The 17,721-nt window shown below is 38.2% G+C and overlaps 1 protein-coding gene across 1 annotated transcript in view; it reads right to left on the bottom strand.

The window, feature by feature from the left end:
- ncoa1 (nuclear receptor coactivator 1) overlaps positions 1 to 17,583 on the bottom strand; it is a 57,769-nt gene extending 40,186 nt beyond the window's left edge. The window contains exon 1 of the mRNA XM_041975018.1: positions 16,937 to 17,583. The gene's annotated coding sequence lies outside the window, so the exon portion shown is untranslated. The remainder of the gene's footprint in view (positions 1 to 16,936) is intronic.
- Positions 17,584 to 17,721: the final 138 nt, after the last annotated feature.

Raw genomic sequence — 17,721 nt, 5'->3', positions numbered from 1 at the left:
CTAAAAAATCTTTCAATATCTGAAGGCAAAGAGTTGCAAAAGTCCCTTAATATCTATTTTTACCATAAAAGAATACACTCGGCAGCATGAATGCCTTTTTCTAACTTTCTCCACATTCCCTTGACCTCCTGACATTTTTCATTCAGAACATATACGCAGTTATTTAGAAAAAAAATTGTTTTATGCATTGATGACATTTTATGCAACAGAGTAAAAAACAAACAATCCTTTCAAAGAGATGATGCTGAACGCTTTGAAAGGACTCGCTTTCAATACGTGCTGGAATATAAAGGAATTTTTTTTCCAACCTTGACAAAACCCTGCATGCGTTGTCATCCTGAATACACATGTGGAAACCACAGCAACCCATCAAACGTCACAGCTGATGTATGCCTCTCACTTCCACTGTGTCCTCCCAGTGCCGGCATCAGAAGACATTCACAAAGATTTATTCTTCATCGTCAGATGTTAACCTACATAAGCTACACAGACAGAGGAGAAGCTTCCTTGTTCTTTAGCAACAAGTCAAATTGGATAAAACAATCCAATCAACCATAAAGGCTGCATCTAACACAGTCCTTTATTTACTTTGCATTTCAGACGATGCTCCGTCCTGTCCTTTATCAAGTTTGTTGAAACCCCAGCTCGGTTTGGTGGGCCTGCTAATGTCGGCTTGTTTTGGTACAGTGTGACGGTCTTTATGCCTCATCTATCAATGCTTATAATAACTACAAGGCCTATGTGATGATATGTACAGATGCAAAAAGGTCAACTGCCGTCTTATCAACCACAAGGCCGATGTGAAAGTAAATATTTTAGAGGTCTGGTATGTTTACATTCTAACATTGAAGCATTTAATGACAGTCAGGCCAGTCATCTTATAATAAAGAGGTCTGGTTTTGCAGATGTTAACACAATAATGTAATTATGTCGGCATTATAACCTTTAAGGGAATCAGAATGAATGATTTCTGACCAATAATTGCTCCTAAAAATCAGAATTGTCCAGATTTTTTCCAAACTTCATACGATTGTATGCATCCATAAATGATGGCTATACATGCATTTGTCAGCTCTGATTGATGACATTATTTTCTAATTTATTTCTTGGTATATTAATCATTTATTCAAGCAAATATGCTAAGCATGCACTGGTTTCCAGTATTTTGCCAGTATAGGGCATTTAGGGGCTTTCTTTTCACTCTACCTTTTACATTTTACCTTGGCAATATCTCACTAAATTAAATATCATTAATGTGAATTGGCCTTATCTAGAAACAGGATTAAATTAAAAAAAACTTGAGACCATTTAGTCCTAATTGCAAACAAATGTTTAATTAATGTTTAATGAGCATAATCTTTAAAAAGAAAGGATCACCCAGACTCTTCCAGATTACTACAGTCCCAATTCCCAAAGAGTAGAATAGAAGAATCAGACGGTGGTCATCATTTGAATAGGGGAGAAAATTCTTCCCCAATGGGAATGGCTCATGTTTTATGGCTAAATTATATTAAAAAATGTCCTGCTTCATTTTAAAGGAGGAGATAAGTCACGAAATAATTTAAGAAAGCAGGTTAGGGAACTCAAATATAGGATGCATGCCACATTGCCACAGAATCTTATACCAACTGCACTTTATCACAGATTAATGGTTAATCTGAAAGATGTTGGCAAGAATTCTGTTATTTTCTTTAATGATTCAGAACAAGTCTGTGTCTTAATTTACTACAAGGATGCTGCTACAGGCACATTTTTCTTTACCTGTTAGTTTTGTTTTTTAATAATGGTAAATATAATAGCATAAGTAAACATTCAGTAACAAGTATCTCATTCATTTTGATTAATGAAAGGTATGGGAAATAAATTATGGATTGTTAGAAATACTTTCTTTTCAAAGTACTAAGCCATCAAACAGTGAGGAAGAAAATAATTCCCAGATAGAAAGAAACAAGGCATGAGAGCAGCCTTTTGGATCACACTAAACAACGGCATCTTCTTCTTGCCTCAGATTGCTTTATGTGATGTAATTTTCCCCTCCAGCTCTCCTTTTTTAGACTTTAAAACCAAACTGAGGTGAAGACGCAGCGTCAACAAGGGACCCTCTACTAGATCTTGAATTGCCAGAGTCTGAACAAATAAATCAGCACTTGAACGCACCACAAAGTCAACTTCTAATCGCCATCCAGGACATACAATCTGCACCTGCACAAGAGAGTTTTTTAGAAAAGGCCGGCAGAATGAACAACATACAGGAGGGAAAGTGGAAGACCAGGTAGATTTGAAAAGAAAAAAGGAAACACATCAGTGTGTGCTTTGTGCTTTTCACATAATGCCATACCCTGTCTTCAGCTTCTTCACTAACGTGGCCATACTTTAAGTTATTTTATGTTAGCTACTAGTCTAAGTTACTTGTTTACCTTTTCTATTCATTAGCAGGGAAACCTCTTTAAATAAATAATAATAAAAAAAGAACAGAAACTTTAAATATGACTAACCTACATCACTGTATCTAAAATCCCAGATGTTCACCGACCTGAACAGCAGATCTTTCATGCCTCATCTGCTGTGACAGGTTAAAAAAAAGTCTTCTTCGTCTCATCTCCTCTAATGTTTACTTCACTGCCTTTGTATCCATGACACAGGAGAGCTACCACTGATGCCAACAAAGACCCGCACAGTTGAAATACAGAGGAAACAAAAAGTTAATACGCCTCCAAGTTCACACCCTTCAAACCCGATACTGATGTGTTTACGACAACTCTGCGGAAGAAAGCTGCTGCGCAGGCTGAGTTTTGCCTAAAACCATGAACCTCATTAAATTATATCCCTGTGAAAGTGTGCAGGAATCTCCTGTATTATCAATCCTTTGATATTATGCATGATTCCTGAAATCCTGCACCACATTTCAAACCCATATGCAAACATTTGGAAGATGAAAATAATGATGTGTTGATCTGATTCACTTGCCTTTCTGTAGGCCAACATACCAAGCTATGTCACTCAAAAATAAAAAATACACCCTCAAAAGTAAGAATATTTGCAGCTGTACATAACTACATTTGCATTTCCAATTCAAAATCTTGTTTAAGAATTATTAAGGGCAGAAATAGATATTCTGAGTGCAACTAAAGTTCAGAATAATCATCCATGCATTTAAAAATCAAGCTTTTTGGACTCATTAATGCAACTTGACAAAAGGAGTTTCCTCCTTCATGACACACTGTTCACACCTCAACTACTCCTGAACAGAGACAAATGTTCAATTACCAGAGGACTATTTACCTCTGATGACAGACTAAGATCCACACACTGATGGCAAAACTTATTTGTTGTGGCTTGACCTTGTTCAGAAAATCTGGGCCATCTGGTGCTGACTGTTAACTCGCAGCACTCCTCTCCTGTTTTCACTTGCTATATCAACTGTTTCCTATGCATGACGTTTTATGTTTTTCTTTACCTTTCTTCTTGCCTCCATTTCCACTAAACACTTACAAATTCTCGGTTATACTGCACATACTTTTTCCCACAGGCAAGAATGTGAGCAAGCAGCAAAGAGCCGACACTTCTCGTCTCCCCACTTTAAAGACGGGAAGTATGCATGTACAAATGCGGGCCTCTGCTGCCCAACATGGACTCAGAGTTTCTGTTGAGGAACAAACCACAGCAGGCAGTGCTGCACATAAACACCCAGAGCCTATTTGTTGCAGCTCTGCACAAACCAGAGCTGCTGCACCGCTTAATATCAGACGTGGTTTTTAACACTTGAGCTTATTATTTCTGCTTGCACTGATTTGTGATGATAAGCTGTCAGGACTGATGAAAACCAGGACCCCCCAGGCTGCATGTTGAAACTTAACCAGAAATAAAGACATCACAACTTGATTAAATGAAAACGACATGAAGATATATAATTTTCCCTCATATACCCGTGTCAACAAACAAAAAACCACAAGCTGTGGGTTGATGAAACTTAAGCTCTCTCTCTCTCTTCTTTAAATATAACCGTTCCCTCACCACTATATTCTAACTCAATATAATTATGAATACAATGTGATTGCAACAAAATAGACCATATCCTGACTTCATATCAGGCAGAGCCTTTGCTTTTGGGCAGTTGAAAAAAGTTTGTACAATAACCAACAGGAGAAAAGTTTAAGGTCAGGTATTTATGTAAAAATGACTGATTTTCCAACAGTACTTTGTTTTCTCCAACCATAACAAGAAATACCTAAAATGTATGTCTGAGGTCAGATTTACTTGGCAAGACGGAAATGTGCCACAACATTTCCTGTGTTAATTAAGGGATTCAGACTTATCTACTATATTATGCAGTGATCTGCTACTTTACCGGGTCCACCGGTTCAACAAATATGTGGTACTGGGATTTCCACACAACCATCTCTAGAATTTACACAGACTGGTCTGCAAAATAAAAAATTTGTAGTGAACAGCAGTTGTCTGAACCAACATTTCTCATTGATGTCAGAGGAGAATGGGCAGACTGGTTCTGAGTGAGATGATAGAAAGGTAACAGTAATTCAAACAACTGGTTCCAGAATAGCATCTTAACACACAACTTGAAGCAGATGGGCTACAGCAGCAGAAGGCCACACCGGGTGCCTCCTGTCAGCTAAGAACAGGAAACTTAGGCTACAATTCACACACACTCACCAACACTGGACAATAAAAGATGGAGAAGTGTTCCCTAGTCTGGTGGTTCGCTCAGAATTTGGTGGCAACAACATGAAAACATGGATCCACCCTGCCTTGTGTCAACATTTCAAGATGCCACTGGTGTAAAAATGTGGGGGATATTTTCTTGGCCACTGTTTAAACCAACGTGGCCTGGTTTAACCAGCACAGCCTACCTGAGTATTGTTGCTGACCATGTCCATCTCTTTATGACCACAGAGTAGCATCTTCTGATGCTACTTCCAGCAGGATAATTCACCATGACACAAAGCTCAGATCATCTCCAACTGCTTTCTTGAACATGAAAATGAGATCTCAATCCAACAGAGCAGCTTTGAGCTGTGATGAAACGCGAGATTCTCATCAACTTCACTTCCCCTCAGGGATGAATAAAGCTAGCTAGCTAGCCATCCATCCATCTTCGTCTGAAAGACATTTTAGTTTGTCTTTAAAGATCCTTCCTTCTAAAAACACAACTGGTCTAATTGGTCAAACATGGTGGAGGGTTTGCTTCTTTTTCTATTGTTGGTATAATTGTGCCCAAGAATAGGTAAGGTAGAAAGGTTGCCATTGAGGGACGAACTTCCTGCAGCCAAATCTCCCTCCTGGACCTCAGTCACCATTGGGTACTACACTCCCACTGGACTGGTCCAAGGGTAAATTTCCACATGAGAAAGCTCCAACATTTGCTGGCTGACCAACAGTGACCAAACAACTCTAAGAGTGTCACTAAACTTATCTTGACTGGAGAACTCTTTCATGGGCTTTGTCTTTTGTTGTGCCTTGAGATGGGGCCCATTTGAACACTAGTAACTCTGATTTCAATTCTGAGGATCAAATTGGATTATAATACATTTGCAGTTTTGAAATGGTCAACAAACACAATAATCCTTCAGGGACGCGTATGGGGACTCTCAGAAAACAATAAGAAAAAACAAAACTATTCCTAATTCTGTCATATTTAGCCTTGACGAACAGGAATTGTTCCTCCAATTCTCTTGTTTTGATCAGGTTTCTAAATGCTAACTTAAAAAAAACAAACACAACACCTTCCCCCTTATTTCACTTTAGCCAGGATAAGGAATTACCTCAAGTAGTTATAGAGAATGTGTACAGATATCACCATGAACAGAGCTGTGGGGCTGACCCGCAACGTTGAGGGAACCAGCCTTCTGTTAACACCAGTTCAGGAGTGGTCGTCACATTTTTATGTCTCATTCAAAATTTCTGACAAATATTTAATCTTTTCACCAAGTTGTGTGTATTTGGCTGTGGCAGCAGCTATCATAATAACAGATTTTCATCTAATGTTTCAAGACTTTGAGGGAGTGATAAACACATCATAGAAAATAACAGACTTCTGCAGAAACCTTTCCAGATGATATGGTTCTGGTTGACCATGGTTTCGATATAAAGGACAGTTTGGTCTTTATGTGCACAGAAATAAAGATGGTTCCATTTAGAAAGTAATAATGACAACTAGATGAACGGGATGTTGTCCAAACAGATGAGGTAGTACACGTTATAATTCTTGTAGAAAGGGTTACTGGTTACAACACATTCAGGATTTTAAATTAAACAATACAGATCTGGATGACGCATACAGATGAGAACATCACTTTCCTCTACAAGACTGAGATAGTTTGTTGTTCTTTGAGTAACATGTCCCGCTGCTGCCAAGTCAGGAACATTCCTATTTGCAAGGCAGAGGCCAGTGCTGCAACCCAGTCCAAAAATAAGCCAAGAGGAGTATTCAGGTATGCTATTCAATCATCCATCTAAAGCAGTTTCTCAACCCTGGTCCTCAGGACTCACTGTCCTGCATGTTTTAGAGGTAAACTTAATGTAACACATCTGAATTAAATGAATAGCTCATTAACAGGCTTGCAAAGAACTTGATGAGGAAGTTCATTAATCTAAGTCAGGTGTGTTGGAGTAGGAACACATCTAAGACATGCAGGGCACTGGGTCCTGAGGATCTGGATTGAGAAACACTGAAAGAGTGGAGTGTAAACAAAAAAGCAGCAAAAAGTCACTTTTATTTAAAATTATGATGAAAACAAAATATTTTAAGAGCCTAAGCAATTAATAAAAACCAGCACATTCAAAAAACCACTAATAAAACATAAATATAAATCGTTAAAAAGTAGATCCATACCAGTGTAACGGCAAACACTGACATTTGTCAGTCAGATGTCATTTCGCCAGCCAACGTGTCAGGTGACCCTCTGGGATCTCACAGCAGTCATTGGGGGAAATTACTTCCTCTAAGGAAAAGTAAAGGGTGACATTTTCTCAGACTGACTGTGTGTATCCTGGAGGCTTTAAAACATACAGCATGAACATCTCCTGCAGAGGAAAGCAGTGACAGTGTCAGGCTGCAGCTCTGCTGAGTGCTAAAATGGCTGCTCATTCTCCACACAGACACACCGCTCAGCAAGCACGAGGCTTTCACTCCTAACAATCTGCCACAAATGAGGCTCATCTTTAAGTAGACCTCACAGTTTAAGTCTTGAGATCATAAAATGAATCCCAACTAAAGGAAAAAGCATTAAATGTACAAGACAGCTTTCTAATATCACATGTAATCATCAAGTGTCTTATCTACCAGCACATGTCAAATACTCACTATAACAAAACCTAAAACTGGATTTTCATTTTTATCTCAGTCTATGTACCAAATAAAGTATAATTATCAGTCATGATATTTCTCCTCTTATCTTTTTTCCAGTTTGTTTTCAATACTGAAGCAAACCAGCATGCACATTTTCAGTTTCCTTTCATAATCTTTGGTTTTGTTGTTTACAAACAGCCACTGCAACCAGCAGCGTCACAAACTTTGAACTGAATGACTGAGGCACACGTGCTCTTATCTGGGACACATCTTAGCTCAGTGAGGCCCAGCTACGGTGCTCTGACTTAGAAAAACACAAAGTTTCATCACCAATACTACACATACTACACAAACAGATTACCTACTATCGCTTCACAAACCAAAGCAAAAACAAAGCAGAAAGTTGCTCTATGCATTAACATGTGGGATTGAAATCATTTTAAAAAATGAAAGTATATATATATATAAAAAAAAACTGAATCAATTTCTAATTAGATTTTTCATCTACAGTTACCCACTCCATGGATGCAGTTTGATCATCTGCAGCTAAATGAGAGTCTCTCTCATTTAAAATGATTCGCATCATAAGTTTTGTTTGGTTGCAGCTATTTTGTATTTTCTTCAATCTCATGTCTGAAGACAGTTTGATAATTTATATCAGTCTGCTGTGTAGACCCCCACCCCGTGCCTACAATGACGACTGACAACTAAATTGACTGGACTTAACTCTGACTGTTGAAGTGTGTGGGAAGCTACTCAATGTTGATCAATCGCTTTTCCTTAAATTCCTGCAACATGGAGAGAAAGAAAGTGTCTAGTAAAGATGGGGAGTATAAACACTGTCTTTACATTACACAGCCTGGCAGATTATTGTGTTTACAATAAAGCCGGGGATATGTTTGCTTTTTAACCATCGCATTTACAAATACTTGCTTTTGTACTTTACTTGTTACCAGAGGATTCCACCAGGGCAGGGGTGCCCAAAGTCGGTCCTCGAGGGCCGCTGTCCAATGTTTCCTGCTTCAACACACCTGACTCAAATGAAATCGATCCAACAGCCTATTAAGTTTTGCACAATGACTCATCAATTTGAGTCAAGTGGTTTTGGAGCAGGGACACATCAAAAACCTGCAGGATTGTGGCCCTTGAGGACCAGAGCTGGGCACCCCTCCTTAGGGGGTGAATTAGAGAACTCAGAAAGGACGGAGTTCCTGAAATTGTAAGTTGTTAACAAAACAATAAACATGAGGGCAAACAAAGAAGGTTGGTGTTTTTTTTTTTTTATCACTTAATTTTTATTGAGATTTTCAAAATATAGTACATTTGAACAAACAAAAAACACAAAACAAAAAAAAAAAAAAAAAAACAAAACAAAAACACATCCGCCTGGGTAAGCTTACACTTTACATCATGTGCTCATATAGATTGACCATTTTTTCCATTTTTTGTCCAATAGTGTTTCTTGTAGTTTCAACCTGTGCGTCAGTTTTTCCATTAAGTATATGTCCTCTATTATTGCGATCCATTGGTCCTTTGATGGCGTGTCCACCGTGCCCCAGTTCCTTGTTATTGCTTTCTTAGCTGCTAATAACAACACCTTAACCAAATATCTATCACTTTCATGAATGCCATCTGAAAAATTACATAAATAAAGTAACCCCGGTCTTAATGGGATTTTATATCCAAGCATAGTATACAAGACGTCACAGATCATCTTCCAAAATATGTGAATTTTTGGACAATTCCAAAAAATATGTGAATGGTCCACATCAATATCTCCACAACCTCTCCAACATTTCTGTTGTACCTTTAGCTGTTTGCTTTTCAATTTTGGTGTAATAAAAAATCTAATTAGATTCTTCCAGGCAAACTCCCTCCACGTCCGAGAACTGGTTGTTGTATGGTGAAGCTTCCACATACTTTGCCATTCTTCATCCTCAATATTTATGTTTAGTTCTTTTTCCCATTTATTTTTTACAGCTTTTGTTGTATTGTTATTCATGCTTGTCAAGGCTTTATACAATGCTGTAATTATTCTAAGATTACTATCTCCATAAGCTTTAGTTATAATTTGGATAACACCATTCTCTTCCACGGAGGGGTTCATCTGTATTTCTGTTCTATAGTAGTTTCTCATTTGAAGATATCGAAAAAAGTCATGTTTCCCTAGTTCATATTTTTGTACTAAATGTTGAAAACTCTCCAGCTGCCCATTTTTTTCCAACACACACCAAGCTGTAATACCTTTAGATGTCCAAGAAGTATAACTGTGATCATGCATAGTAGGTTTAAAATTGCTATCATATGCTATCCATTTCAATTTTAATGCATTTTTCCAGATTTTATGTATCTTGATTATTTTAAACCATGTTGTTAGTGTGTGTTTGGTTATGGGGTCTAAATGAACTTTATTCTTTTCAAACATTTCCCTATCACCAATTACACTTTGAATAGGCTGTTTTAATATTCTTGTTTCAATAGCTTTCCACTTCCCACAATAGTCTGATTTACACCAATAATATACATATTTTAACTGTGAGGCGTAATAATATTCTTTTAATTTTGGTAATGACATCCCCCCCTTTTCTTTGGGCAGCTGGAGTGTTTCATATCTTACTCTGGGTCTCTTCCCCCCCCAAATAAACCTTGAAATGATCCTGTCCCATGTTATAAATTGGGTTGGAGTGACCTCTACTGGTAGTGCTTGGAATAAGAACAAGAACCTTGGTAAGATGTTCATTTTTACAATCTCAATCCTTGAACTGAAGTCTAATGGAAGAGTATTCCATCTTTCTATATCTTTTTGTATCTCCTCTTGTACTTTAGTATAGTTTTTATTATTTAGATCCGAAAAATCATGTGTCACTTCTATCCCTAAATATTTCAAAGATTTCATTTTCCAGTTAAATTTGTATATTTTTTCAATTTCTTTAGAAGGATTATAGTTGAATTTAAGTATTTGAGTTTTAGATATGTTTATCTTGTATCCTGATAGGTAACCATACGTTTCAAGCAGCTCCATCAGTTTAGGAAGTGATGTATTCGGATGTTCAAGGAAGGCCACAACATCATCAGCAAAAAGCCCAATTTTATGCTCCACTCCGTTTATTGACACTCCTTTAATTTCTTGGTTTTGTCGTAATGCCTGAGCCAGGGGCTCGATGAAAATTGCAAAAAGGCTTGGTGAGAGGCAGCACCCCTGCCTCGTCGATCTCTGTAAGTTAAATTTTCCAGTCAAACTACCATTTATCTTGATTCTGGCTGTGGGTTCATTATATATTGTTTTAATAATCTCTACTGATTTGCTATTAAAACCCATTCTCTCCAGTATTAGATATAAAAATTTCCAATTAACGCAGTCAAACGCTTTTTCAGCATCTATGCTCAATATTAAGGTACTTTTATTTTCTCGTTGTGCCCTCTCTGTTATGTGAAGGGTTCTCCGAATATTATCATGTGTTTGCCTTGCTTGTATAAACCCTGTTTGATCTTCGTCAATTATTTCTGATAAGAATAAATTTAGTCTTTTAGAGATGATGGAGGTAAAAATTTTATAATCTAAATTTAATACTGAGATCGGCCTGTAATTTGCACAACTCTCCTTGTCTTTGCCTGGTTTTGGAATAACTGAAATTATTGCTTCTGACCAGGAAGGTGGCATTTTATTTTTCTTAAGAGTCCAATTTAGTGATTTGTGAAGGGCTGGTACAAGTTCTTCCTTAAAGATTTTATACCATTCTGCTGGAAAGCCGTCGCTTCCAGGTGATTTATTATTTTTTAGCGACTTTATCACTTTTAATATCTCATCCTCTGTAATGTCTGCTGTTAATGTGTCATTTTGGTATAATCCAATCGTTGGTAGATCTAGTTGTTGTAAGAAACTTCTCATCTCCTCTTCACTTGCTGAAGGGGGTTGTGTATATAGTTTGCTATAAAAGTCCTGAAATACTTTTTCAATATTTTCCGGGTTATGGGTTAATTTGTTAGTGTCAGGTTCTTTAATTCGATCTATTGTATTTAACGCTTGCTGTTTTTTAATTCTTTTTGCAAGAAGTTTTGTGGATCTAGGACCCAATTCGTAGTAACTCTGTTTATAAAACACATGTTTTTTTTCCATATCATCCACTAAAATATCATTAATTTTTTTCTTAGTTTCTTGAATCTGCTTATGTATTTCCTTTTTTTTTGTTTTCAAAAATTGTTGCTCAAGTTCCTTTAACCTTCCAGAGCAATCTTCATACTTTTGCATTTTTTGTTTTTTAAGCCATGCTGACTTCGCTATTAGCCCCCCCCGAACAACCGTCTTTAGCGCATCCCACACTATCGTTGGATCTACCTCTCCATTGCTGTTCTGTTCAATGTATTGTTTAATATCCTTTTTAGTATCTTCTACCACTGAATCGTTATTCAAGATTCCCACATTTAACCTCCATAATGTCTGTCTTTTTCGGCTATTAATATTGATTTGCATATATAAAGCATTATGATCTGATATGTCTGCACATCCTATTCTACATTCCTGCACTCTATACCCATCATATTTGTTCACAAAAAAATAATCTATCCTTGAATGTACATCGTGGCTCGCAGAGTAATGTGTATAGACTCTTTTAGATGGGTTAAGAGTTCTCCATATATCAATCATTCCTATTTCCTCTAGTGATAGCTTTAAGAATTTAGCTAAGTGTATTTTATTTTTCCATGTACTTGTTGTATCGAGTTTATGATTCAGAATTACATTAAAATCCCCCCCACAGATCAATATTCCTTCAGCCTCGCTGGCTATAGCATTGAACATAGATTTAAAGAATTTCTTGTCACTTTCAGGAGGAGCATAAACATTTACAATTGTAATTATCTGATTCTCAAGCTTACCCTTTACTATTACATATCGCCCTTCCTTTTCCTTAATCTCTTTGTCTAAAATAAAATTTGTTGAGTTGGAAACAAGTATTGCTACTCCCCTTTTACGTCCCTGTGTATGTGAAGAATAATATGTGTTCCTAAATCCTAGTTTTTTTAGTTTTTCGTGTTCCTGATTATTTAGATGAGTTTCTTGTAGTAAAGCAAATTGTATTTTTTCTTTTTTCAGTTTTGTTATAATCTTCCCTCTCTTTTTAGGTGTACTCAGTCCATTCACATTCAATGAGATAACTTTTACAGTTCTATACATAATAGTTTGTAGTCACAGATACATGCGTTCCCAGGCAAATGTAGGTAAAAACAAAACATTTAACTGAACAACAAGAACACATAACTAAGAACTTCCACATGGGGGTTAACTCTATACCACCCCCCTTCCCCTGTTGGTGGGTGGACAGGTAGTCCTCACTGGGAGCGAGGGCCTGCCCCTAGACACTATACTTCTTACAAATGTATTAAAATAGGTCTAGAAATGTCCAACACCTTTACATTCAAGTCTCTCAGTCGGCATTTATGTTTTAAGAAACGAAATATCCCCACAGTTTAATCAACCTCGCTATCACAAATTATATGGTAAAAAAGAAAACTAAAGCACTTATCCTTTAAGTCATTTACTCACTTGTCCTCGACGTAAACTTGCTTATTCGAAGATTTATACCTCTAATTATCAGTCATGTTATTGGTCTGGTTATCGGGTATCCTCTCGTACTCCCGCAGTTTCTCCCGTGCACGCTGCGCTGTCTCCCTGTTCAAGCCTCCCTTCACACGTTGCCATCCCGCCGCTCCTTGGTTGTTACCGTTGTCGTCTCCTGGCATGCTCACGGTGAATCCCCTTGCTCTCATCTCGTGTGCTGCGTCCGTGGCACTGTCGTAGCTCTTCACGCCGTCGCTCCAGTGGATCCGTATTCTGGTAAAAGGAGTTTGGAATCTCACGCCTCGCTCTTTAAGCACCTTCTTAATGCCCAAATATGTGCGTCGTTTCTTAACTATTTCCGTGGGATAGTCGTGGTCAAACTGGACTGGGCTGTCAGCTATACGTATCTTTTTCTGCCAGGCTTTCCTCAAAAGCATTTCTTTCGTTTCAAACTTTAAAAAGTTGACAACTATCATTCGCGGAGGCTGACCTGGTTTGGGCTTATGCGGTGGTGTTCTATGTGCGCGCTGTATTTGTAGCTCTTCTTCTTCGGGAATATCCAGTTCTTTTTTAAAAATTTTGTCCAGATAGTCTGCTACCGAGTCCCCTTCACTGTCCTCTGGTAACCCGAAGATACGGATGTTATTTCTTCGTGATCTTGCTTCTAGATCCGTTAGCTTGTCCTGCATATTGCGAGTCTGTGTTAACATTCTCTGTATAGCTTCATTGGCATCCTCGTTCATGTCTTCCAGCTCGGAAATGCGGGCTTGGGCCTCGGTTAGCCTTGCTCTTTGTTCTTTCAGGTCTTTGTCGTTTTCTGTAAATTTTTTATCCATGTCAAGTCTAAGTGTATTTATTTCTTGTTTTATATCCGTTTTTAACTCGTTTTTGAATGCGAGTAGCTCTGACCGGAGGGTGGTTGAAAGTTCGCATATCTCTTTGCTAATTTTGGCTAGCCCTTCGGTCCATCCGTCCGAGTGCTCCCGCTCAGTGGTCTCAGTCATGTTCTCCTCATGTTCACTAACGTCTTCAGTAGACTCCAGCACTTCTTTTTTGCTTTTTTTACATCCCTTTCGAGTTCCACCTCCACTCATCACGAGATTGTCTGTTTTTAATCGAGTTAGAGATTTTGTGGGGTATTTTAGTTGACCGATATAAGAGAGCTCTCAACTACACAACCGCCTCGCCCGCCATCTTCCCGGAAGTCCGCCAAGAAGGTTGGTGTTTGATTAATTTTGAGATCATGGCAAAAATAATGATAGCAGTGGTATTGTAGATAGCTTGTAAGACCTAAACCAGGGATCCTCAATCCTGGTCTTTGAGGGCCAGTGTCCTGCAGGTTTTAAAAGTTTTCCTGCTGCAACACACCTGACTCAAATCAATGGGTAATTAGCAGACTTGTGTAGCGCTTGACATCAAGCAGGGAATGTTCTAAACACTGCAGAACACTGGCCTTCGAGGACCAGGACTGAGGATCCCTGGCCAAAACCAAGCATGTCGTGTCTTGTCATTTTACTGCTGTCAACCCTGTGATTTTATACCTGGTCCCTACATGCCCCCACTGGTTACTTGTGTATTACGGCTTGCAATTGTGTCCCAATAATTTTTGAGGATAATTGACGTTTATAAACAAACATGAAATATGCAAGGCAGCCATGATAAATGTGCAGATGCATAATTAAAGCAAGTATATTTTTAGCCTAATAAAATACCTGATCCAGGTAGGAACTTGTTAATTTTGTGCATCAGATCAGAGACCAGACAGACTTTTAATCAGGTGATCTGATTGGTTGGTGCTAATTGTGAAGCTTGAAAAGTGTAACTGTCATGAGGTTTCCACCAAAAACTACGCTAGCAAAGGGCCCAGAATTAAACATACAGTTACCCTCACAACCTGATGTGAGACCCACATGGCTAATGGCTGTAAAGCAGGTATGGACAACTCGGTCCTTAAGGGCCACAGTCTCACCGGTTTTAGATGTTTCCCTGCTGCAACACAACTCATTTTCAAATTAAATCCATGGACATGCAGGTTAGCCTTCAAAACAACAACTATTTAACATAAGAAATGGAGATTAAAACAAAATGGTTGAGAACATGTATACTCATGTATTTTCAACCAATCAGGTGGTACAGAATTCTACATAGTAAAAGGTACTTTCAGACGTTGACATTGACGTTGAATACTCAAATGTTTTAACAGAACTGCAACCACAACACAAGCTATGTTGGTATATTAAAAACATCCACAGCAGGTTGTTTTAGTGTACGCTGAGCTTGAAAATGGTTCTGCCACCACTTTTTGTTTCCACATGTTATAGCATTTTCTTGCTACTTGGGGCAGTCTCAGGCAGAATCTGAGATACAAGTAACTCTTGGTTTGCTCCATTATGAAAATCACAGGCACTTGGTAAATAAAACCAATTATTAAAATCATGATGATTGTCTATTGCAGTTTGTGCTTTTCACTGGACCTTCTTCCCCCCTCTTGGTTATTGGTGCTATTGAACTTCATTCATTAAGTGCCCATGTTGACTAGAATATTACAAATCCTTCACTCTATATGGGGTGACACCAATAAAAAAGAAAGGGCAGGCTCTGCACAATCTGACACTAAACATAGGAAAAATAAAGCCAAATCGCTGATCCCGTTTACATGACCATAAAAATGTGACATCTGTGAGTAATTAAATCATTTTAATAATTGGATGAGATGCAGCTACACTTCTAAAATGTGATATCTAAAAAAAAACTGGTCTACAGGCCATTATCAGATCTCGTTTGGAGAACTTATCCATCTATCGATGTAAAACTCAAACTAGTAGTTATTTTCAAAACATCTGGTCTTTTTTTGAACATGGCAGCTCCCACAGTCTGAGCATTAGTTGCTAATGTGGGAGCTAATAATCCTACAAAATAGCCTACACGTGCATGATTTAGTTAGATTATACTGTGACTTCAAGCTGCTGCATGCCATCACTCATGTCTTTTAACAGAAGACATTAAAAATATGGAAGCGATGCAATATTTCTGCACATGTGCAGACGAAACAATAAATAAATATATCAGATATACATGTCTAAATGCAAGAAGACATCGAACTATTGGGGCGAAATCTAAGTGTGTTGATCACATTTCTAATAATCATAACTGCTATTATCTGATTAAGCATAATCAGATTAAGCTGTCTACATGATCACTTACATAACCTGATAACTTTAGGAATCAGATCATGAGCAGATTGTGGTTCTGCTTGTAAACAGAAACACTGATTCTTATCTGAGACATGTCTTCATGTTTCTGAGACAACTCTTTACAAAGACAGTTATTCACCCAATTTCTATCATTTGGAAACAATAAGTAAATCAGATTATTGTTTGAAAGATCTTAAGTTTTTATTTAAAACAATACAGACTTGCAGTTGCTATTTAATTTGAATTAATCAAAGTAATTGCCATGTTAACATCTCGGAGATTAGAACAAAACAAAAACTGAAGCATGAAGGTGTCTCCTCATCAAATATAACGTTTAAAGAAAATCTCAATTATCAACAATAATGAGGCCAAATAAGGTGAACTCTGCCCACGACACCAGTTGGGTGATGTTAAAAGAAACTTCCACCTTTTGGGCATCTTAACTACTTTTCAGTATTAACACAGTGAAAATTAGTCACTCTGATGGTTTATCTTAGAATGAGTCAGAAGTCACGTGCCAAGAGGTCAAGTTGTCCTCTCATTTTTCGCGTTCAGGTAGCACGTTACAGGTATAACTTCCACGAGCTGCGACACTTTGAGACCATAACAACTCCCACTTATGTGTGTGTGTGTTTTTTTTTTTTTTTTGGCAGGCGGCGTAGGCGGAGGAAAAAGAAAGAAAGAGAAAATGCAAAGCGGATAAATGCGTGATAGAAACTAATCTGGAGAGAATGTGAAATGTGGAACCGTTATGTGAAAAACTCAACAATGATTCAGGCACGTTTTAAGGCCTTCAGCACAACCTGAGCTGCAGCGACCACTTCAATCCTGATTTATCCTGACATGTATGACATGCGTTTACGGCGATGTTTCTCTTACCTGTTCAGCTTGTAGCTAATTATCCTTCCAGTAAAATCCTGCTTCAATTTGTCGTTCTGGGTGATTAATTCCCATGCAAAAGGCAGCTTTGACCGTGTGAGAAACAAGCGAGTTAGCTACTAAGCTAACCAGCTTAACTTACTCCTTGGTCGCGACAAGGATAGTCAGATGTCTCACTTTTTTTTAATCCACTTAGTGTGAATTGATCATTTTGCGGTCAGCTGTGGCTACCATGTACTGGACACGTGTAAGTTAGCTTGGAAACTGGGCAAGAGTTGTATGTAAGCTGGCTTGTTGTCAATTTAACGTCAGCTTATGTTGACAAACAAGCCTGCGTGGTTGAAATCGCACACGACTTGAAGTTAGCTAAAGCCAGGTTGCTAGCTCGGTTAGCTTAGCTAGCTGACCAGTTTGCTAAATCCAAACCTTGCACCGAAAATCCTTCACTCCGTGGCGCGACTTGTATTCTGTCGGTAGCAGCGAATCGTAAGTAACTCCGAGAACCACTTGCGGTTGATTTCTGCATATAAATGACGGTGCATTCGCGTTTGCTAAACCAAGTTATCGCTTTGGTCTCTGCTCTCCGCCATTTCCAATATCTCAACACAAACAAACAGGACTGCTCGTGCGCACGAAGGCGCGCTCACGAGGGGGCAGCGGGCAGAAGCCCCGTTTGTGTTCATGAAATCTGACTTGTATGTAATTTATGACATGTGTGAGTATGAAGCTGATCTGCACATAGATGCCAAAACGGCAGTTTTTGATAACACCATAGAGAGTAACTG

Source organism: Melanotaenia boesemani, chromosome 22 (assembly GCF_017639745.1).
Source record: "Melanotaenia boesemani isolate fMelBoe1 chromosome 22, fMelBoe1.pri, whole genome shotgun sequence".
In the NCBI taxonomy this organism is placed as follows: Eukaryota; Metazoa; Chordata; class Actinopteri; order Atheriniformes; family Melanotaeniidae; genus Melanotaenia; species Melanotaenia boesemani.
This window is presented reverse-complemented; position numbering and strand designations above follow the sequence as displayed.